Below are 25034 nucleotides of genomic sequence, written 5' to 3'. Positions count from 1 at the left end.
ATCAGAACAGCATTTAAAAATTCTTGTGTATCACACACAGTAAGGTAAGTACTGCTTCATAGAAGTTTTGTTTCAGTTACCTGTATGTGTACTGGGTCACAATGCAAAATTGCTTTCATACTGTGGGTTGCAGGCAAAAGTTTGAAAAAACCCTTGTTTAGGAAAGCACCAACAAGAAATTTTCACAAAAAGGTTCATTCTGTGAAGATTATCACAAACTGGTAACTTCAAATTTTGTAATCTAAATTAACTGTCAAGACTGAATAAACATCTTACAGAACAGGTAGTCAAGCACCAGCAATGTCTTTCTTTTGAAAAATGTTATCTTTATTTAGATCTCCTTTATTAAAATGTTCACCAGTCAATCACAATGCTATGCAGTTCCAACCAAATATTTTTACCATTAGTTAATACAACATAAAGTGAAATGAATATGATACTCCTCTAACATGCTTGAGACTCTGACGAAAGAGATTGGGGATACAGTTATAATATCCTTGATGATAATAAATTAGAAACATTATACTCTTGCATTAATTTGTAAGGGTTACAAGTTTTTTTCAATGATGGCAAACCACTTCATGTTAATCAAGGAGGGCATGGTATCAAAATATTTACATTATGAAATGCTAAGTAATTTCAACAGTTCCAACAAAAGGTTGAATAGCCAGTCATACCGCACTTTTAGAGGCTGATTCATTCCAGCTGAACATAACCTGAGTTCCATAGAGCTTGTTGTGTTTACTTAGTTTTTTAACTATTTAAAGTAAACTCTTAATTAAATCCTAAACAACTTGAAAGCAAAAGAACATACCTTATTCAGTGCTTTGCATACACACAGTGAATGTTAACTGATTACACTGTTGAATGCACTGTTGGTATTAATTTATTTTGTATTTTCATTTTACCAAAATATCTGAGTCTATATTCCAGATACAGATTTAGATTTTCCAAGGAATATATCTGTGTAGAGATATCTGAATATATTACCTATGCCTTTGTCATCCTTAATTAAAATGAGTGATTGTTAATGGAAATTATTTTGTCTTAGCAAACACAGAAACAGATCTAAATGACAGAATAAGAGAGTTTAAAGGTCACCTGATCCTACCTTCTTTAAAGATGAAAACTGAATCTCAGAGAGGTTCACCAGGCTGTTTAGATAATCTGTGCAGGGCTAGAACTAGAACCCAGGTCTTACGATTCCCAGTGGTATTCATCAAAGTACTTAAAAACAGGAAAATATACACAAAAATACATTTAGAGATTTATGCAGAATTAAGTTTTTGCAAATTACTATAGTCATCAATTCAAGTCTCATTATTTTCTGAAAAATAATTCCTGACCACTCGAAACTGCAATACTTTCTCTCTATAGCAGTAGAAAAAGCACCAGATAGGCAACATTAAACCTGGGTTTGTGTGTAGCTTAATCACTAACTAGATGTTGGAAAAATAATTATTGAACTTTATGTTACTCATTTGTAAAACAGGGAGGGGTGCAGGGGTAAATGATCTTTAAAGGCCCCTTCCAGATCTAAGATCCTAGCACCAATTGTCTATACCAGTTCATTCAAACCCTATGCTGCACATCACAGCTGTCCACTGATACCCATAGGTTGCAGATAGATCTATGATCCTCATTTGAGGCAACTGTCCGGGACTCTTACCCTTAATTCCTCTCTTTTCTAGTGTCTCTTTGGTTCCTTTCTTGGGCCATCTCTTAACCCCTTGATGACTAAACTCGATTTCCCTGTTTTGACTCTTAGTGTTCCCTAAAGAACTTGGTTTGTACAGATATTCTGGCTCTTATGCCTGGACACATCAGAAAATACTCCCATTTCACCTGCCTCTGGCCCGGGAACTAGGACTGAGTACCTGCCTATTTGCAGGGACACCCCACAGAGACACTATCACCTAAGTACTGGCAATTTTCCAAATACTGATTTTAAATATTTCTACTATTACTATATTATTTGATATTTAAATATTTTATCATTTAACTTTTTGTACATTAAGAGATTCCCAAAAGTCATGAGGTCTCATGTATTTTGGAATTTGGAAATTTTCACATTTTGAAAGGTAATATGGCACATATATTATGTAAAACATAACATTATAATCAAAAACATTAATATTTCTACAGTGAAACATATGAATATTCTTCTTAAGTAGAATAAATGAAGACTATAGCGTCACACCAGTTCAGTCACACCAGTTCAGGTTTCTCTACCAAATGACTTAATCTCGGGTTAGATTTTACTGCCAAATACTTTATCAAAAATAAATAAGTAAATAAATTTTCAGAAATTTTTGGACTTCAGCATTATGCATAAAGGGCTTCTGGATCTAATAAATGATGTGGGTCTTAGTATGACTGCTTTTCTCCTGGCTAAACTGCATCTATCACAGAGGCAGAGATTACGTATTTTAATTCTTCATATCTCTTTGCCTTACAGAATACTGAAAAAAAAAAAAAAGAAGTTGATGTTTGAAGAATTCTTCACTGAGTGAGTACCACATGCCATGCCAAAACTACACTCAGGAGTTGTGAGGCTTTAAAAAAAAAAAAATTTATAATACATAGAACGTGACCTCAGGGGCATTACAGTCTCAAGAGGAACAAAGCATAAAACAAATATTAAAATAGAAGTCTCTGATTAAGTGCCAAAATCAGTAACTCAAGCAATAAGGTTGTCAGAATTAAGAGTAGTAAGTTAAATGTGAAAAGTGTGATTTAGTTTAACAGTCAGAAGCTGTCAATATCTCAGAACTGTCAAAGCTGGCATAATGATTTATAGTCTGGAAAGGAAGTAGTGTGTAATTTGGTAAGGGAATTCTATTAGTAATAAAAGGTTACATTGAAAATTCCTATAACTTTTGCTTTAGATAGTTTCAGGCACAGTTTTATTCACATTGATTCCAGAAATGGACACTCAGAGGGATGACTCCACAGGCTTAAAAATGAAGGACCATAAGACCATGGAGAATTAGCACTACAGAACTAACCTAGATAAGACAATCTAACTCTGTGCAAAGAGGAAATTGTTTTTGACAAAATGAAATTTCAGTTCAACTTGGGTTTTTTGGTCGGTTGGGTCTACTTTGAAAGGAGTGGTAGATTCTGGTAAAAGTTAGTATCTTTTTGAGCCAAGAACAAAGCAGAGAATAATAAGACACATTCATTCAGACCATATATCATTTGTAAATCACTGAGCAACTTTAAAGATACAAGTGATCTAATAATTGGTTGTAATGTATTAAATGTATTTTTATAATAGAACTTATCTGGCATCTCTTCTATCGAAATGTTAAATATTCCTCAAAGGTGATAAATATGATTATGCCTATTTTATAAATGAAAACCTTGAACCTGGTGATATTGAATGACTAAAGTTCAATTCGATAATCAGTACCTTATAATAGGTTTTATTTATTTATTTTAAAAAAATTATGTAGAGAAAAGATCTTACTATGTTATCCAGGACTCGAACTCCTAGACTCAAACAATTCTCCCACCTCAGCCTCCCGAGTAGCTGGGATTATAGGCACTTGCCACCACGCTGGTGCTGTAATGGATTTTAAATAAAAGAATATTAACTCCAGCTTCACTGAATTAACCACTAACTACCAGTAACCAACCTAGACAAAGCAATTTGAAAATTCAGTGACCTGACTTTTTTCCCAATATGTATAACTACCTTTAAGTAGCCAAGTAAGTCAATATAATCACATGATTTGTCCATAAAAACACTTCCTAAGCCTTACTTGTCAGTTCTTTAAGTTTCTGGAACATAAAGAAGCAGCAGTAATAAGCAAGATATCAGACAAAAAGTAAAGTCTATTCTGTTGTTTCCTATAGTATTCTCTACATAGGCTTAAAGCAGTAACATTCGAGTATGAATTTATGAACCAAGTAATAATAATCATTTGTTTTATTTAAGATAATTAATTATAACAAAGAAAAATTATCTTTCATTATAATCCTCTTGAGGAAGCTGCTGTCATTTTAATGTTTTTCCCTTCCAAAACTATTGAAATTTAATTGCCATTGTAAAGGTATTGGGTGGTGCGGCCATTAAGAGGTGATTAGGCCATATGAGTTCTGCTCTCATGGAGGAGTTTAATACTTTTTTTTTAAGGCTTTCAGAGGGAGGTCTCCTTTGCTGTCTCACACTCTCTTGCCCTTCCGCTTCCATCATGGGATGGCATGGCATGAAGACTCTCACATGTGAGCCCCTTGACCTTGGACTTCCCAGCCTCCAGAGCTATGAGAAATAAATTTCTTTTTATATCCAGCCTGTGGCATTCTGTTGCAGCAACACAAAACAGATTAAGATAGAAAACTGGTACCAAGAAGTGAGACTGTTACTAAAACAAATACCTGAAAATGTGAAAGTGGCTTTGGAATTCAGTAACAGGTAGAGGCTGGAAGAATTTAAAGGAACAGGGTGGAAAATGGCTAGATTGTCATGAATGAAGCATTAAGGGTAATTCTGGTAAGGACTAAGAAGAAGAGAAGAGCTATAGGGAAAGTCTGAAACACTTGGAGATTACTCAAGTGGTCATGATCAGAATGCTGGTAGAAATATGGACAGTAAAGCCCATTCTGATGAGGTCCCAGATGGAAATGAGGAACAAGGTATTGGAAACTCAAGTAAAGGCCATCCTTGTTATACAGTTACAAAGAACTTGGCTGAATTGTGTCCATCCCCAAGAGCTTTATGGAGGCCTTATTTAAAAGAAATGAACTAGGATATCTAGTAAAAGAAATATCTAAGCAGCAAAGCAGTCAGTCTTCTGCATGGCTACTTTTAACCACATAGAGTAAGATGTGAGAGGAAAGAAATGACTTAAAGATGGAATTTGTAATTAAAAGAGAAACTGAGTGAAAGATTTGGAAAGTTCACAGCTTGGCCATGTTAAGAATTAAAAAGTGTGTTTCTACAGGCACAGTGGCTCATGCCTGTAATCCCAGCACTTTGGGAGGCTGAGGCGGGTGGATCACTTCAGGTCAGGAGTTCGAGACCAGCCTGGCCAACATGGTGAAACCCCATCTCTACTAAAAACACAAAAATTAGCCAGACATGAGGCATGAGCCTGTAATGCCACCTACTCAGGAGGTTGAGGCTCAAGAATTGCTTGAAACTGGGAGGCAGAGGCTGCATTGAGCCAAGATCACACCACTGCACTCCATCCTGGGTGACAGAGCAAGACTCTGTCTCAAAAAGATAATAATAAAATGAAATAAAATAAAATAAAAATTAAAAAGTGTGTTTGGGAGAGAATACTAAAGGTGTGGCCAAGGATTTTTTGCTAAAGAGATTAGTATGGATAGAAGAAAACTAGGTGCTATTCATCAAGAATGGTAGAGAGACCCCCAAAGGCACTTCAAAGATCCTTAAGGCTGCCCCTCCCATCACAGGCCTAGATCTCTAGGAGATAAGAATAGCTTGGGGGATGGGCCCAGGGCTCAATGCCCCAGGGAAGCTAGGGACTCTGCTCCCCACAATCCAGCACAGTGCTCTTTGGCCACCCCAGCTGTGGCTCAAGCAGGCCTAGTGTGGCTCTGGCCACCACTCCAGTAGGTGCAAGTTGTAAGCCTTGGCAGCATCCATGGGGTGTTATGTCTGCAGGCTAGCAGAATGCAACAGCTGTGGGGACATGGCTACCTCCACCTAGACTTCAAAGGATGTAGCAGACAGCCTGGGAGCCCAGGCAGAAACTTGTAGCAGAGGCAGAGCTGCTGGAGAGTATCCACTAGGGCAATGCTTACTAGAGCCATGGGAGTGTAGCAGTCCTCAAGACCTCAGAACTGTAGGTCCACCTCTAGCCTGGGAAAGCTGGAGGCATGAGACTCAAGTCTGTAAGAGTTGCTGGGTGTCTGAGCCCAGCAAAGCCATCAGGATAATGCTACCTGAGGTCTTGAGGGCCCAATACCCACCCTAGTGTATCCAGGATACAGGACATAGAGTCAAGCGAGATTATTCTCCAGTTTAAGATTCAATGCCATTTTCCCTATTGGGTTTTGGACTTACTTGAGACCAGTTATCCCTTCCTTCTTGCTATTCTTCCATTTTGGAATGGGTATGTCTATACGCTGCCTGTTCCACCTTGTATTTTGGAATTAGATAACCTGTTTTGATTTCACAGGTTCATAGATGAAGAGAATGTACCTCAGGATGAATCATGGCTTGACTTTCACCCATATCTCATTTACATGAAAACTTGGGGCTCTGAGTTGATGCTGCAACAAGTTAGGACTTTTGGGGGTACTGGGATAGAATGAATGTACTTTGCATACGAGAAGGAATGAGTTTTGAGGTGCTAAAGGTGAACTGCTATGATTTGAATGTTTATCTCCTCCAAAACTCCTGTTGAAATTTAATTGCCAATATAATAGCATTGAGTGGTGGGGCCTGTAAGAAGTGATTAAGCCACAAAGACTCTGCCCTCATGCGTGGATTTAATGCCTTTTAAAAGGAAGGCTTTGGGGAGCAGTTCTCTTTTGCACTCTCACACTCTCTTGCCTTTCCACCTTCCATCATGGGATGATGCAGCACAAAGGCCCTCACCAGATGTGAGCCCCTCGGCCTTGGACTTCCTAGCCTCAAGAGCTATAATAAATAAATTTCTTTTCCTTGTAAATTACTCAGCCTATGGTATTATGTTATAAAAACAGAAAATGGACTAAGACAAAAGCTAAACTCATTATCTGATTACAGTGAATTATGAAGTATTTTAAGAAGAATCTTTTTTCTATCAATTGAAAAAAGAAAACATCCTAGCTGTCCAAGTAGGAAGAAAAACCTGGCCAAGACTATTACTGGTAAAAATGAAAGGAAACCTATAAGTAATATCAGATGACATCTTCTATGGGGTTATTTTAGCAGGGATATCATCTGACATCTTCTATAAGGTTATTTGAGGTGAGTGTGACATTTTCTTAAATGAGATGATTAGGAAGTTGCCCTAAAACAGCCTTATATAATGTATAAGGCCAAGGAACATATGGATAAAGTGTTGCTGGAGAAGTGTAAATATGGCTCTTGAAGTCGTAAATGAAGGTTAAACATAAACAGCTGGTCCAGGGGAAATGAGGGGGAAAAAAAGTAAGCTGTCTGTTTCAGACTGGTGTTTCACTAACCAGTAAGTCATCTTTATCTGTTTTCTATTTCAAGTCACCTGGCCAAAATATATTGCATTTTAAAGTTTAAGGAAATAAACTTTTAAAAGTTGCTTTTAGTTGAACAAACCAAAAAAGACATTCTAGGATTATGACTTTAAATTTCAAGTTGCATAGGTTTTTTCCAAAGAAAGCAGAGCTATTTTAGCTATAAATCTATCACAGTATTGGTTTTTAAAGACACACATTTTGTACTTTTATATATTAAATCTTAGACTAGAAACATCATCTCTCCCCACACAACTCTCACTTCAAAACTATATCACAACTTGTTTCTGCATTCTCTAGCTCCAAATCCATTCATTTGGTTCAGGGACACCAAGTCTCCTATGCAATTTGAAATCAAGATATTACTGGTTGCTGGTTACTCCATTTGCACAGCAGAGTCACAATTCAATTATGGTTAATTGAATTAAATGTAAGAATGAAAGCCGGACACCGTGGCTCACCCCTGTAATCCCAGCACTTTGGGAGGCTGAGGTGGGAGGATCACTGGAACCCAGGAATTCTAGACCAGCCTGGCAACATAGTGAGATCCTGTCTCTACAAAAAAATTTTTTTAATTAGCCAGGCATGGCAACACACGCCTGTGGTGCTAGCTACTCAGGAGGCTGAGGTGGGAAGACCACCTAAACCCAGGAGATCAAGGTCACAGTGAGCAGTGATTATGCCACTGCACTCCAGCCTGGGCAACAGAGCAACACCCTGTATCAAAAAAAAAAAAAGATACGAATCAAATGTCCCAACAAACTAACTACTGAATATTATTCCAAAGAGCCCATATGTAGTGCCCATTCTGCAGGGGTACAGAATAAATTTCAGTCAACAAACATATATATATATATATATATATATACACACACACACACACACATATATATACACACATATATACACACATATGTATACATATATACACATATATACATACATATGTATACATATATACACATATATACACACACACACACACATATATATATATCTCCCTGGTACACTTCTGTGAGTAGGATATTAAACTGCTAATTTCTTTATAGAGTTAAAAAATAAATGTAATAACCAAATGTTAATCAGTCCTTGAAAAATATATGCAACAGTCTTGTTATAGCATACATTTCTGCTCTTTATAGTCTGGAGAAGTACTTGTAATTTGGTGAATGAATTGTTAGTCATAAAAGGTTATGCCAAAAATCCCTATAACTTTTGCTCTATATAAGGTTAATGTTAACAGTTGCAGTAAATATAATGCTAAATGCTGAATTTTATATCATGAAGCAAAAAATTGGTTTTCTCCTACTGAAAATGATTATGAACAATGTTGAGTGTATAAGTTATTTTTCTAGGGCCAATTTATATTTACTTATACATTATAAAATATATAAGCAAGTTATATGAATTCACATTGGATAGTAAATGGAGACAGTTTCGGTTTTATTCACTCAATGCCTTGTACCGTGTTAGACAAAGCGTCTCTGCCCACAAGAAGCTTACAGTCTAGAAGACAAGATAAAACATGTACACAAATAACTGTTACACAATTAGAATATAATACATGCTCTAAGTATACTATAATATAGTAAATACACTGGAATTCTAATTATATATTGGAAGTACAGATACTTTACCTCGTTCCTGTTACTGATACGTGATCTTTTCTCAGAAATAAGCAGAAATAGTCCTCATATAAATCTTTATTTCAACAAAAGAATTAGAAGCAAACTTTACGAATGTGTCTGTCTTATAAGACAGTTTTTATAAAACCTTAGGATCTTTAAAAAATGGCAATCATAGGCGAGCCTTTCACTGATAGTCAAGGATTAGAATGTCTGCCTTACACCCTTCCTTTAAGTGCCTATGTCAGCATATCTAAAATTTTAAATTTCACACACACACACACACACTTTTAACAGGGGAGGGAGGCAGTGGAGGAGACCCTAACGCCCCTAAGGTCTGAATCCGGTCACTCAACTAAGAGCAGCGTCCAAAGGCAGGATGCGGAAACACCTCCCCTACGAGCTTTTCCTTTTCTTTTTATTCGTCCGCGCAGCGCCTCCTGCCGGTCCCGAAGGCGCAGGGAAGGGCGGACTCCCGGGACCCTCTCCTCCTCCCGCAGGGCCCCTGGGTTGCTCGCGGAAGGCGGGAAAATGCGAGTGGCCTTCGCGCCCGACCTCGGATTCGGCGACCTGGCCCCCACCCGGAGAAGGAGCGGGGGCCCGAAACTCCCGTTCGCCCCCTTGGTTATCCCGTGTGGCCCCGGCTCCGTCTCGGGTGCGGATCCGGAATCCAGCGGCCTTGCAGTGGCCTCAACTGCGCCCACCGACGTCAGGCCCATCGCCCAGGGCCGCTCCTACCCAATCCACACCGAACACCTCACCGAGGACGCTTCGCGGTCCGAGCACTTGTGCTGGCCAAGCCCAGCCCCGCGCCCCTGGCCTTGCCGCGCGCGCTGCTCCTTCCCTCGGTGTCCCGACCCTGGGCCTGTGGGGAGGGCCGAGCTGGATGCTCCCCAGCTGCTTCCGTGGGGACTGCCGCGAGAAGTCCCTATTTCTGCTCGGGTCTCATTGCCTCTACTTTTCCGCAACCTCCCTGGGGACACTGGCGGTCACACTGCAGTATAGTCCCCCAGTGCGCTTATCCATGAGCAAGCACATAGACGTGGCTCAACGGAGCGTTCACCAACTGGAGAAGCAGCTCCCGGGCCCTTTCTCCCAGGGCCAGTCCGCAGAGTTGGATAGGGCTTCTCTGCGACCTGGGGCCTGCGCCATCTGTAGGCGCAGAAGCTTCCTTTCCCCGCGGCGTCGGCGCCAGGGTTACGGGCCCCGGCACCGGCGGTCCTGGGGACGCGCGTGCCTCGCTGAGGGAGGGGGAGGCCGCTGTCGTCAGGCTCCGGCCGGGCGTCCGCTGGGCCTAAGGCCCTCGGGGAGCGGGAAGCACACGCCCAGGGTCTCGGGGCTGCCAGGGGAGGGGTGGGCACGGCGTCGCGGGCGAGGCTGTGAGGGCTGAGGGCTTGTGGGACTTCTCTAAGGGAAGTCGGCCACGTGGAGAGGCTTCATGGACACGAACTAGGCCTAGGCCTCTCACCCCTTCTCCATCACCGCCGACTTCAGCCCTTCCCCCACCCGCGTCTTCCCAGCTTAGTCCTACTCCCGCCGAACAGCACCCGGCCCACTTCTCCGCCTTCCAGCCCTCCCTCTTTCCCTCCCTTCCCCGCCCCACATCTCCTTGCCCTCCGCTTCCTTCTCTCTTAACCGCTGCCCTATCACGTCTCTAACCCTCCCCTTTAGCGCTTTCTCCACTTAATCTCACTCCCCCTCGCTTGCTTGCCCCCAGGCGCCCTACTCAGGTTTGAGCGCTCACTTTTGTTTGTTTGTTTGTTTTTGAGACAGGGTCTGTTGCTCCCCCAGGCTGGAGTGCAGTGGCAAGATCTCGGCTCACTGCAACCTTCGCCTCCCAGGCTCAGGCGATCCTACCACCTCAGCCTCCCGAGTATCTGGGACTACAGGCGCGCGCCACCACGCCCAGCTAACTGTTGTATTTTTAGTAGAGACAGCGTTTCACCATGTTGGCCAGGCTAGTCTCAAACTCCGGACCTCAAGTGATCCGCCCGCCTCGGCCTCCCAAAGTGCTGGGATTACAGGCGTGAACCACCGCGCCCGGCTCCTCACTCTTTTAACCTAATTGTTTCTTAGTTTAGGTGGAAATAAGGTGCCTCCGCCCCGCCCCCCCACATAAGGCTAACTTCATCTTTTTTACTCACAGTGCAAAACAGTTTCTACTACACAAAAGATGCTGCACAGGTATAGAATAAACTCTCGAAAGGAAATCGATCTCCACACGAAGACGTTTTCCTCCGTTGGTCAAGCCGAAGGTCCTCGTTGGCCGTCGGTGAAACAGGAGAGATTTCTACGTTGGTTCTCAGACAAGCCTGTTCCTTTACCCGGAGATTCAGAGACTGGGCCGCGGTGCCTCTTATAGGCTGCACGGGGGTTTGTGAGCACCTGGGGGCAGCGGTCGAGGCTCGTAAAATGCCCCGGCGCGAGCAGGGCGCGCAAGCAGCGGGCACGGCCTGTCTGGCTGCCCGCCCAGGCCGCGGCTGCGGGACGCAGGCAAACACCCAGGTCCGCCGGCCACGTGCCCAGAGCGCCGCCCGAGCCCCAAATCTGTGGCCCCTAAGCTATGAGACGGCGCCGGAAAGTGAGGCCAGCGCGGCTCTCCGCAGGCTACTCTAACCAGTTCCCGGAGCGCACTGAAGGGCGCGCCTGCATGTTGCTCCGGCCATCTGCTGTCTACCTCAGGCGCGGCCTTGGCTTTCCCTCCAAGCCCTAGAGGAGCAGTGGTTCCGTGCAGCCCGAGGCTCCTGGTGTCCGAGAGCCTGAGGTCCTTTGGCAACCTTTCTTACCCTCCCAGGGGCAAAATATAGAGAGCCGAATCTGAGCCCTGAGCATCTACAATGTGGCCTCTTCTCTTCTTAGTGTGATAAGCTCATATGTTTTTTTAAAATTATATATAATATATATTAGATATAATAAATATACGTTTGCCAATTACCTGGGCTTGCATAGACAGAATGTATTAGCTGTGGGCACAAGTATAGAGAGTCTCCCAAGGAAAAGATTGCGAAGACGAACTTGGAGGATTTCGGGCCAAAATACTCCTGCTTTCAGCTGCTTAAGTGGTTTTGGGCAAGTCAGTAACCTCTTTCCCTTCATCTCATTATTTACTAACTAAAGTTATTGGGTAAGGTCTATGATTCCTAAGGTATTTTCCAACTCAGAGACTCTCCCTAACAAAAAAGCTTTTTTAAAAATTCGATTAACGTTTGAATTAGTTGGTTTTGCTTTTCCTTCTTTTTTTTTTTTCTTTTTTTTTTCTTTTATTATTATTATTATTATACTTTAGGTTTTATGGTACATGTGTGCAATGTGCAGGTAAGTTACATATGTATACATGTGCCATGCTGGTGCGCTGCACCCACCAACTCGTCATCTAGCATTAGGTATATCTCTCAATGCTATCCCTACCCCCTCCCCCCACCCCACAACAGTCCCCGAAGTGTGATGTTCCCCTTCCTGTGTCCATGTGTTCCCATTGTTCAATTCCCACCTATGAGTGAGAATATGCGGTGTTTGGTTTTTTGTTCTTGCGATAGTTTACTGAGAATGATGATTTCCAATTTCATCCATGTCCCTACCAAGGACGTGAACTCATCATTTTTTATGGCTGCATAGTATTCCATGGTGTATATGTGCCACATTTTCTTAATCCAGTCTATCATTGTTGGACATTTGGGTTGGTTCCAAGTCTTTGCTATTGTGAATAATGCCGCAATAAACATACGTGTGCATGTGTCTTTATAGCAGCATGATTTATAGTCCTTTGGGTATATACCCAGTAATGGGATGGCTGGGTCAAATGGAATTTCCAGTTCTAGATCCCTGAGGAATCGCCACACTGACTTCCACAAGGGTTGAACTAGTTTACAATCCCACCAACAGTGTAAAAGTGTTCCTATTTCTCCACATCCTCTCCAGCACCTGTTGTTTCCTGACTTTTGAAAGACCTCTTCAAGGAGAACTACAAACCACTGCTCAAGGAAATAAAAGAGGATACAAACAAATGGAAGAACATTCCATGCTCATGGGTAGGAAGAATCAATATCATGAAAATGGCCATCCTTCCCAAGGTAATTTACAGATTCAATGCCATCCCCATCAAGCTACGAATGACTTTCTTCACAGAATTGGAAAAAACTACTTTAAAGTTCATATGGAACCAAAAAAGAGCCCGCATTGCCAAGTCAATCCTAAGCCAAAAGAACAAAGCTGGAGGCATCACGCTACCTGACTTCAAACTATACTACAAGGCTACAGTAACCAAAACAGCATGGTACTGGTACCAAAACAGAGATATAGATCAATGGAACAGAACAGAGCCGTCAGAAATAATGCCACATATCTACAAGTGTCTGATCTTTGACAAACCTGACAAAAACAAGAAATGGGGAAAGGATTCCCTATTTAATAAATGGTGCTGGGAAAACTGGCTAGCCATATGTAGAAAGCTGAAACTGGATCCCTTCCTTACACCTTATACAAAAATCAATTCAAGATGGATTAAAGACTTAAATGTTAGACCTAAAACCATAAAAACCCTAGAAGAAAACCTAGGCATTACCATTCAGGACATAGGCATGGGCAAGGACTTCATGTCTAAAACATCAAAAGCAATGGCAACAAAAGCCAAAATTGACAAATGGGATCTAATTAAACTCAAGAGCTTCTGCACAGCAAAAGAAACTACCATCAGAGTGAACAGGCAACCTACAAAATGGGAGAAAATTTTCGCAACCTACTCATCTGACAAAGGGCTAATATCCAGAATCTACAATGAACTCCAACATATTTACAAGAAAAAAACAAACAACCCCATCAAAAAGTGGGCGAAGGACATGAACAGACACTTCTCAAAAGAAGACATTTATGCAGCCAAAAAACACATGAAAAAATGCTCACCATCACTGGCCATCAGAGAAATGCAAATCAAAACCACAATGAGATACCATCTCACCCCAGTTAGAATGGCAATCATTAAAAAGCTTTTCCTTCTTTTTAACCCTTTTTCTCTCTATTACTTTCGGAAAGAGGTAGGAAACTGCTTCAAAAGGTGAAAACATCCAGAAAGATCTGAAAAAATGGAAAAACAGAAAGTGAAGAGATCGACTAAAGTCATAAAAATGTATCCAGTTTCTCCAGTGAAAATAAAACCAAACAGAGCCCTTTAGAGCTCAGCCTCTGGTTCAGGTTTTCACAGGAATATTGAATCTCAAGTTTGTAGAGGGCAGGATGTGTATTCCATTGATAGGTCCCAATCAGACTATCTTATTATCTCCCTAGCCTAGCAAATGAAATACTCAGGGTCTTAATTGTTTGTTCCATAGAGTGTGTCTAAAACCTGTTGTGTCTTCATGTTCCTAGGGTGAGTGGTGGAACCTGGCCATAAGTAAAGTGGAAAAGAAAGGACTGTAGGAGGAATGAGGCTTAAGGAATCTCCAGTAATGTGCCACCTTAACTCAAAGTCCTACCTTTTCCTTAGCTTTTTTTTTTTTTTTTTTTTTTTGAGACGGAGTCTCTCTCTGTCGCCCAGGCTGGAGTGCAATGGTGCGATCTCAGCTCACTGCAACCTCTGCTTCCCGGGTTCAAACGATTCTTCTGCCTCAGCCTCCCAAGTAGCTGGGATTACAGGTGTCCACCACCATGCCCAGCTAATTTTTTTGTATTTTTAGTAGAGACGGGGTTTTACCATGTTGGCCAGGCTGGTCTTGAAGTCTTGACCTCAAGTGATCTGCCCGCCTCGGCCTCCCAAGGTGCTGGGATTACAGGCATGAGCCACCATGCCCAGCCAGTTTCTTAGGTTCACACACAACATAGCCAAGGGTTAAAAACTCTCTTCCTGAATCCACTCCTTCATTAACCAACAGTCTGCATTGGTTATGAGCTAGGCACTAGGGATTAGGTGCTGGGGACACAATGTGGAGTAAACTTTGGGGTCCAGTTTACAAACTAGTGACAGAGATGTGTAGTATGAAAAGTGCTGTTATATAGCAATGCACAGGTGTCATGGAAGCATTAAACAGAAACACCAGGGTCAACATCAAGGAAAACTGTCCAGAGGAATGCCCTTGAGCTGAGCTTTAAGGAAAGAGTTGAGGGGGATTTTGGAGTTAAGGGGATGGGTAGGCACCCAAGGACATGCCTGAAGGCCCAAGGCTGGAAATAGCTTCCTTTAGAGAAGTTCAAGTAATCCTTCAAAGCAGAAACAAATGGTGCAAATGAAAAAAATACAGAATTAGTGGGAAATACATCTAAAGAGGCAGGAAGCAGCTATATGCTGAAGGGCTTAGTGTGCTGAATTTGAACTTTATCCTGAAAGCTATGGGAAGCTCTTGAAAGAATTTTAAGTGAAAAATGCATAATATGGATTTGCTTTTTGGAAAGATCATTTTGACAGTAATATTGAGGACAGATAGGAGGATTGGGTAAATTGTAGGGAAATGAGTTAGGAGACTGTTGCAGTAATGCCTGATAGACGTGATGAGTTTGAATTTAGGCAGCGATAGTGGCTGTGGAAATGAAATTGAGGAAGGATAGGGAGAGAGGGAGAGACTGATACAAATGATAAGAAGGGAGACTTAAGATAACCTGATGACTAATTGAGTGTAAGGGATGAATGAGAATAAGTAGACGAAGATTCCCAGGCCTTGGCTTAGGTATCTAGAGATTCAGTGATGCCACTTGCTGAGAGACAGGCCAAGAGTAAAACAGAAAGATGTGTTGTTCGGGACTTACTGAGTTCATATGTCTGTGAGACATCCAATAGAGATGTCAGCAGTGATCTGGCCTGGAGGTTCAGATTTAGAAGTCACTAGCATAAAAACAGTAGCTGAAGCCCTGGGTTTGGATGAAGTCACTCAAGGAGAGTGTTCATTTGAAGAACAAACTTAGGGAACACCAATTTAACAGGTCATCAGAGGAAAAGGAACCCTTGAAGGATATTAAGAAGGAATGGCCAGAAAGGCGGAAGGAAAACATAAGGATAAGCACTATTTGGGGGATACCTATTATCTTCTAGTTAATGGCCCAGAATCTTTATATACATTGTGTCATGGAATCCTTATAGCAACCCTAGAAGGCAGATGTTTTCAAATAAAAAACTTAAGGTATGAGAAGTTATGTAACTTGACTAGAGTATGTTCAGCCTGTGGAGTCAGATGAAACCTCAGTTCAAATTCCACCTCCCAATAGCTATAGGATATATCCAAATACTTAATTTATCTGAGTCTTAGTTTCCTCATCTGCAAAATGAGACTAATAAAACCTATGTTTGAGAATTCTTGTGAAGATTAGATGAGATAGCATAGTGAAATGCTGGGCACAGAGTACATAACTGATGGTTATTTTCCTTAGTAATAGCCATAACCACATATCTCTACGTTAACTCGAGTTCTACCATCTATTCTTTAGCCCTTTGGCCCAAACATGGACTCCAAATTCTCATGGTGCTTAATGCACAACTAAGACCTAAGCGAGACCAAAGTATAATAATCAGACTTTACTAAAGGTTTGGGCATAGCCAGATGAGAATGAACATAGAGAAACATAAAGCTAGATAATCTGAAAGTTTATCACTTCATTTTTAGGATCCCCTGCAAGGGTACTGCCTTCTTAACTAGCCCTAGCCCCCGGGAGAAGCCATCTTTCCCATACCACCAGAGAGCATCCTCAAATAATCCATTTACCTGAAAGTCCAGCAAGAACATGATTCCAGAGGAAGTCAGGAGTTTTTGCTGAAGACCAAAACCCATCTTCCAAGATTCTATTACCTGTCAGAGGACCTGCCCCTCCCAGACAAGTGATACAGAGAATGTGCACTTTCTTCAGAAAAGGTCATGTCTACCTCTAAGGGTATGACCTTTTTATATGGCCTCAACAGTAGAGCCTTAGAACACAAAATAAGTCTAACATTCAAATAAAGGTTATACACTTTTCATTATTCCTAGAAAAGATAAGACTTCTCATCTGAATTTTTCTTAATCTTTCACGACCCTTAGATCTTCTTTTACTGAAAAAGATGCACGCAAAGACTATAGCCCAAGTACAACAACAAGATATTATAGCAAAAGGAACCTCTCAGACTGAAGGTAGGAGAAAGATTTTGTCGGTATAATTGAGAAAAAAACCACAGTATTTATGTTATCAAAATTAAAAGGTATAAGTAGATATGGAAATGAATAAATAATTGGTTAGCATTCACTCATATGTTTTTAATCCTCTAATATGATTAGGTATTTCAAAGTACAGAGACTTTTGATCATGGCTTTAGTACAATTCATGATGGCAGTTCTTTAATTTTTTTCTTCACACTTGTTTCAAGGAATGTAGAGACATATTCTGCCCTAGGGCTTTAGCCTGTTCACCTCTAAGGTGAGGATCCTATGCAGATTTTTTGAGAGTTAGGCACACAGCTTCAGCAAGCTAGAGACTCCAAGTCATGGCCTATTTTGCCCATTATAAAAGCTATCCTCATTAACCATTATTTTAGTCACCTGTAAAACATGGACAAGATAAAATGTGTTGTTTGATTTTATTTAATTGACCCATAGCATCCATTTTTCATGGGAATTATCTTCTTTAGGTTAAGAATTTTAATGGCGGGCCAGATGCGGTGGCTCACGCCTGTAATCCCAGCACTTTGGGAGGCCGAGGCGGGTGGATCACAAGGTCAAGAGATCAAGACCACCCTGGCCAAAATGGTGAAACCCTGTCTCTACTAAAAATACAAAAATTAGCTGGGCGTGGTGGTGCATGCCTGTAGTCCCAACTACTCTGGAGACTGAGGAAGGAGAATCGCTTGAACCTGGGAGGCAGAGGTTGCAGCGAGCCGAGGTCACGCCAGTGCACTCCAGCCTGGTGACAGAGCGAGACTCCGTCTCAAAAAAAAAAAAAAAAAAAAAAAAAAATTTAAGGCATCCTTCAGGATGGCAATAGGTCTTCCCCCAATTATCCCCCCAACAACAAGAAAGGATGGTTATGGTCAGGGTAGTATGGGAAATGCTGGGTTATACTGTGTTAATCAGGTTTCTTTACTGCCAGACTTCTCAGAGACATTAGTTGTTAGCATACATTGTTAAGTTACAAAATTCCTTTTTCTCAGAGCATCTAAAAAGAATTTTGTGTCATGGATTATGCTTTAAAAAAAACCTGCTATTTGCCATTACTATGATCATTACCAGGAGAGCATACTTCATTCGGAGAAACTCACCTGAATGTTCTCTCACCATTGAAACCACATTTACCTTCTCCAGTGAGTCTTCCTTACCCCTCTCTTCCACCCTCACTGACAGGGGAACGTTCTACATACGTCCATAGAAGCCTACACATACCCAGATCATAGCATATTTATTTCCTTATTGATGTTTTTCTTTATTTGCCTCTTATAATAAATCAATACAATGCCTAACACACTGAGATACTCAAATATTTGTTGAATGGCTATCAAATGAATGATAAGTATTGGAAAAAATACATATATATATATTTAATCAAAGAATTTCCTAGTTACAGATATGTCCTAGGGTTCTTCATAGGACATCAGGTTGTAGAAAGATTAAAAAAAAAAAAAAGGACAGTCTCTCTGTTGACACACCCACTAGGCAAACACCTATTCCATATCCTTCTGTCCAGGCAAACTTAATCATTACCAAGAGCTCCTGTGAGTCAAACCATAGCTATATAATTCCACTGGATTGTTTCCATAAGGTTTTAACTCAAGAGAGAAAACATGACTAGAGGAAAGGAATCCTTAATTACAACTTTAAAATATGATCAAAAGCAACATTGAAGAAAAGTGTTTCCAGGGAAGAGCCGAGGATGACACCCAGTTTATAATAATTCATTTTCCCAAATCTCAGAGCATGTGATCAAAGCTGATATACATTATCTCAGTCTTGCTACCAGGGTGACTCTTTTTTTTAACTTTTTTTGAAGTTATTATTTGGGTGAATAAATAGATGAAGATGTGCCAAGCCAGAGACAGTCACTAAGAGTCCTGCGGCATGATCTGCAATCATTCTTTTTTTTTAATGAAGAAGCTGTGGCTTTTGGCAGCTTGAGATATTATCATGCAACTCAGGCCCTTTTGAATCAAGATGTGGACAAAACATGTTAGAACTTGCAAGAGAAGGACAATGGAACCTCCTAATTACAGTTGGAGGAGGTTGCAGTCAGATTAGAGTTATTAGGCAAATCAGTGTGATACAAGTACCCTTGACAACCTGTATGCTCAATACTGGGATCATTCAGTTAATCTGGGCCAGGGATCTAAGAGATTTATACCCAGTAAGGCTTCAGATCAAACCAGTTAATCTTCCTTCCTACCACACCATCAGAGAAGGAAATAAAACCATGAAACTTCTAGTTCCTTCTCTCTCCTCCCATAAGGTATGCTAATGTTGATTTATTGGTAATTGTTGGCAGATGTCCCAGAAAGACTGAAAATTTGCTAAATTCCTTGGCATATTTGGATGAGAGAGACGAAAACTTCCTACTGTAGAATCTGCATAAAGAAGGAATATGCAATGTATTTTTCCAAGGATCTGGTGGTGTGGTGAAACCACTCCCTAAAAATTCTAAACATTTTACAAAGTCCAGCTCAAACATCTTTTCATCTCTTTATAAAAGAGGAATTCTCCCCTTCTCCCAAGTTTAGAGCTTAGAGAAAGTACAGGGCAGGACTGGGACCAATCATTGGAAGGTGTAATGAGGTGGATTTTTGATTGAACATAAGACTTCTCTAGCATTCAGAGTTATCTAATAATGGTACCTACGACTTCACAAAATAGTAAGTGCTCCTACCTTTAATAATACTGTATAAGGGATGAACAAAGACATTTCTTTTTCTTTTTTTTTTTTTTTTTTTTTTGAGACAGAGTCTCGCTCTGTCGCCCAGGCTGGAGTGCAGTGGCACAATCTCGGCTCACTGCAAGCTCCGCCTCCCGGGTTCAGCCCATTCTCCTGCCTCAGCCTCCCGAGTAGCTGGGACTACAGGCGCCCGCCACCACGCCCGGCTAATTTTTTGTATTTTTAGTAGAGACGGGGTTTCACTGTGTTAGCCAGGATGGTCTCGATCTCCTGACCTCGTGATCCACCCGCCTCTGCCTCCCAAAGTGCTGGGATTACAGGCGTGAGCCACCGCGTCCGGCCGAACAAAGACATTTCTAAAGTTCCTTCCAATTTAAAGACATTGCTATTCTTGAAACATAATAAAGATTACAAATTTAAAAATATGCTAGCTGTTCTGACTAGCAAACCTGTGACCCATCAGCTCTGTACCTCACCTCCTTTGATAAGTAATGGTTTCTTCTTCATTGGTTCTGAAGACCTGAGAGGAAGGAGGAGAAGAAAGGTAGAAAAAACAAAACAAAACACCTTTTGAGCAATGTAAACATCTTGAACTAAATATTCACCATTTTATATTTTTAACAGAAAGTGTAAAAGTTGTCCTCTGTTTACAAAAGGAAGAATTATATTGGAGTGAATATTCCTTGGTCACCCAAATTGTGAGATTCCTATAATAAGTAGAAAGCTGACGGGAATCATCATTTTACTCCACAAAACCAATTTTCTTTTTTTTTTTTGAGACGGAGTTTCGCTCTGTTGCCCAGGCTGGAGTGCAATGGCGCAATCTTGGCTCACCACAAGCTCCGCCTCCTGAGTTCACGCCATTCTCCTGCCTGAGCCTCCCGAGTAGCTGGGACTACAGGCACGCACCACCACACCCAGCTAATTTTTTGTGTTTTTAGTAGAGACAGGGTTTCACTGTGTTATCCAGGATGGTCTCAATCTCCTGACCTTGTGATCCACCCGCCGAGGCCTCCCAAAGTGATGGGATTACAGGCGTGAGCCACCGTGCCTGGCCACAAAACCAATTTTCAACTGTTCTTTAATAATCGTACTCTAAGAAGGGCCTAAAAATGAATTTTTAATCTGATGTTTTTCCAATCGTGTTACTCATGTAACAACATATATTATTTATAATATCAAAGAATTAAGAGTTTTTTTAAACTTTAAATTGGCTCCTGACTATTTTAGGCATAGGCTAAATTCTTTTAGCCTTTAAACCCTATACTAATATATATAACTTGACTCTATCAATTGTACTTTAACTTTTTTTGTTTTTTTAACATTTATTTGACACCTATTATATGCCACCATTGTGCTAGAAGCTTTTACATAATTTGTATTTGGATAGATAGCTTTAACATAATTTGTATCTGGATCAGTGAGTTAGCAGAGGAGATTAAATTATTAGTTTGTAGGAGGACTTCAGAGAATTTATAAAGTTAAGCAGTGCATGTAATAGTATCTATAATAATTATAACTATCTAGATTTCATGTTGCAGTTTATATCTTTCCAACACTTATGTAAATTCCTGTAGTTTATTATGTTTTTCTGTTTCATTGCTTTCTGTTCTTTTGTAATAGCTTACTAGCTTTATTAAGATATAATGCATATACCATAACCTTTACTAATTTCTAACCTTTTTTTTGTTGTTGTTTATTTGAGATGGAGTGCCCAGGCTGGAGTGCAGTGGTGCCATCTTGGCTCACTGCAACCTCCATCTCCCAGGTTCATGCAATTCTCCTGCCTCCGCCTCCCGAGTAGCTGGGGTTACAGGCACCCACCACCACACTGGCTACTTTTTGTATTTTTTTAGTAGACATGGGGTTTCACCACGTTGGCCAGGCTGGTCTCAAACTCCTGACCTCAAATGATCCGCCTGCATTGGCCTCCCAAAGTGTTGGGATTACAGGCGTGAGCCACCGCACCTGGCTCTAACCTTATTTAAATCGTAAGAGATAAACTTGATGCTAAAGAACAAAAAGAGGCCTTAACTGTAAAACAAAAATTGACAACTCCAACAGTCCATTTTCCACTAATATTTACATTTAAGTATGTTTTTAAGAACAGATGAAAATATTTTGAGGCAAAAAGAGAAAGACAAAGTTTGAGGAGAAAATAAAGGCATCTGAAAAATAGTATAGGAAAAGTTGATGACATGCAGTATGTATATGAAGAAGGTGGAGAGTGTGGAGCCTGGATACTGAGTTTGGTTTGGTAAATATCAGAAGGGTACATCAGGGCTTTTGAGAGAGGATGGGAAAAATTAAGAGACCAGCCAAGTTAATTTGGAAACAAGCCAGGTTCACATATAATAAGCTAAAGAACTGTCTGAGAGGATAGGTAATTCAAGAAGGTGGCTAAGGAAGGTTTGCTGGAAAAGGAGCAAAGATAAATAGACACGCCTGAAGTTTAGCTAAAGGGAAAGAAATAACCTGTATATACTCCTGTGATACAAAACAAAAACAAGTGGCAGATAGCCTATTAGTCAAAGATTCATGTTGTATTTCTGCATTCTGTCTTTTGGTTCCAGGCTAAGTGTGTGATTCACAAGGAAAACCACATTGAAAAAATGTTAGTTAATCATATTGAAAAAATGTTAGTTCAATGTATACTAAATAATCTACTTTTAAAACCAAGTGTAATTATAGGAAGATCCAGTTAAAATAACACTTTTAAAAAATCATATGCAGAGAAGAAATAACATGTTATATTTTAATTTAAAATATGACATCTTAAATTTTACCAAATGTCCCAAGTCTAAGTGGAACTAGAGTTAGTGTAATGATGATCAGATTATTTGGTATTCATTTAAAATGTTACAAAACTTAAAAATATCCAGTGGCTTTTTCACGGCAGAATTTATTTCACTTATTGTTCTTTATAAAATGAAACTGCTGTTTTTACTCAGTGGATTTGAGTGATAATATAAATTAATTCATGCCACTTTACTATAATTAGAGTATAATTAATTAACCACATAGAAAACTTCTATTATTACATGTAATAAAAAAATTTTCAAGCTGCTTTGTTTTTTTACTACTTTGTACCACCAACATAAGATATCTTCAGTTTTCACTACTCTTTTTATGTTGTTTATTTTAAATAGCTAGTCAGGTTATTTTTATTACACCTGGTTAGATCAGATTGTATATTTAGGTAAATTAGTTATAATTGAGATTTCACAGATTACCAAAAATTCTGGTCATTTGTTAATGTTTAAAAATTAGTATATCTTACTTGCATTTTAAAAGTCATATACATTTATATATAGTGTGTTTTTAATAAAAAGAGAAATATAAAACTTGCGTATTCAGATACTTTGAAAATTTTAAGATTCTTAAATAAGTAAGAAAATAAACCATTTCTCAACCTTTTTTGAATCACAGATGTCCCTGAAAATCTGACGAAAGCTAGTTTCCTCTCCCTAGGGGAAAAAAAACACACATGTGTATACGCAAGTGAAATTTTGCTTACAATTTCACAAAGTTTATGGACTCTGTGAAGTCTGCCTATGGACCCACTAAAGGTCCATGAACTCTAGGTTAAGAACTTCTGCAATAAACCCACACTTTGTTTTGGCAAGATGAAAAACTAAACTATTACAAAGTATGACTGCTTAAGCTTTCATTCTTTAGGGGCATGTATCTGAAAGGAATAATTTCTTTTTTAATCTCCCATTCCCTAAAAAAATTTGGCTCTGTTATCCCTCCTGTTTAGCCTTAAAATGAGGACCAATTTCCTTTGGGTCAAACCCCAAACTCTTAGTGTCTTGACTTTCTAAATGCTTGACAACTATAGACACTTTAATGAAATCCAAATGGGTGAAATTCAACACTTCATTCTGATGCTCTTTACAGATGTTCTTAATAAGAACACTGAAGAAGTCCTTAGAAACCTAGCTTCACACATCAGCCAAGGGAAGAAAGAATTCATTGGAAAATGAAGACAATAAGTAATTCCGAATAATATCTGTATCCTGTACCAGTCAATATTGTGCACTTACAACATAAACCTGTAATCAGCTTTGTAGGGAAGTATGTGACACACAGGGTACAGTCTGCTGATGGACTCCTGGGTAGCAATAGTGTTACATCATAGTACCTTCTGACGTTGGATATTTAAATTCTGCTCAGAATAATTTTTCCCCATAAGAGCTTCATCTCTACAAGTGACCATTTCTTTTTTAATAAACTCAGGAAGAAGAAGAAGCTGAAACAATCACCTTCAGCTATCATAATATTAAAATAATTATTTAAATAGAAATGAAGATAATTACTTTAAAATAAACTTTATGAATGCTAGAGTTTTGTCAGTAGAATGAATGTCATAACACCATCTAGGTAGCCTAGGTTACCATAATCATTTTTTTCTTCTACTCCCTTTATTTTCCAACAGTCGATAAAAGCTCACCTGATATCCGTCTTCAAAGCTCTGAATAGAACAGTTATGGTTTGGAAAATGATTTCCCTGAATGTTCTTTGAGGCCATCTGGAGAGAAGAGTTTGCACACTTAGATGGACATAAAAGTTTACATTAAACATGTTTACCAATGAATTCAAAACTTTGAAGGTGAAAAATACTCGATTTATCTGACAAGGTATTAGTGGTAAGGGCCCTTTTCTTACCAATTTTCAAGAGTGTTAGCTTTACAGGAATGTGTGGAAGTGAGGCACATTAACCTAAAAGGGAAGATCAGAAAGAAAGGTACTCCAGATTTTGCATTAGATTAAGTCAGAGTTCTGAATTCTGATCCAGAACCTGTCACTCTTGTTTCCTACAGAGCCTTAGGCAATTTACTTCACCCCAAGGCTACTCCCCCATTCATCTCTTTCTTCACCCATGAAACAAAGATAATGCTGACCTACCTAATATGAGAAGGTTGTGTTAATTTAATGTCATGTTCAAAATATTCAACAATTTTAAAGCTATTTAGTTAAGTTTTAGTATTTGACAAATTTGTACCTATGCCAAACAGATGGCTACAAACAAGTGAGACACTGTCAATGTGCTTGTGCCTAACACCATCAATAATTAGAATAACATTAGGTTAGAGGGAGACCAGAAGAAAATAGAAGTATGTAGAAAGACAGAGAGGAAGGCAAAGTTCTAGAATTGGCTTGTACCTTGGGAAAATCACTTGATTTTTTTGCACCTCAATTTCTTCATCCTCAAATGAAATAAAATCCTCTGTATGGTCCATGTTAATATTCTGTTTATTTTTAAATTTGGTCTCTTTCTGGTAGAATGTAAGCTCCATGGGTGTAGAGACCTTGTGTCTCTGATGCACCAGAGTAATCCTAACATCACAGAGTAGCTACTCACTAAAAATCCAATTATTAGACATTGCCTAAAGTCCCTTTCAGCTCTAATATCTGATTCTTTTTGAAAAC

Source organism: Pongo pygmaeus, chromosome 7 (assembly GCF_028885625.2).
Source record: "Pongo pygmaeus isolate AG05252 chromosome 7, NHGRI_mPonPyg2-v2.0_pri, whole genome shotgun sequence".
In the NCBI taxonomy this organism is placed as follows: domain Eukaryota; kingdom Metazoa; phylum Chordata; class Mammalia; order Primates; family Hominidae; genus Pongo; species Pongo pygmaeus.
This window is presented reverse-complemented; position numbering follows the sequence as displayed.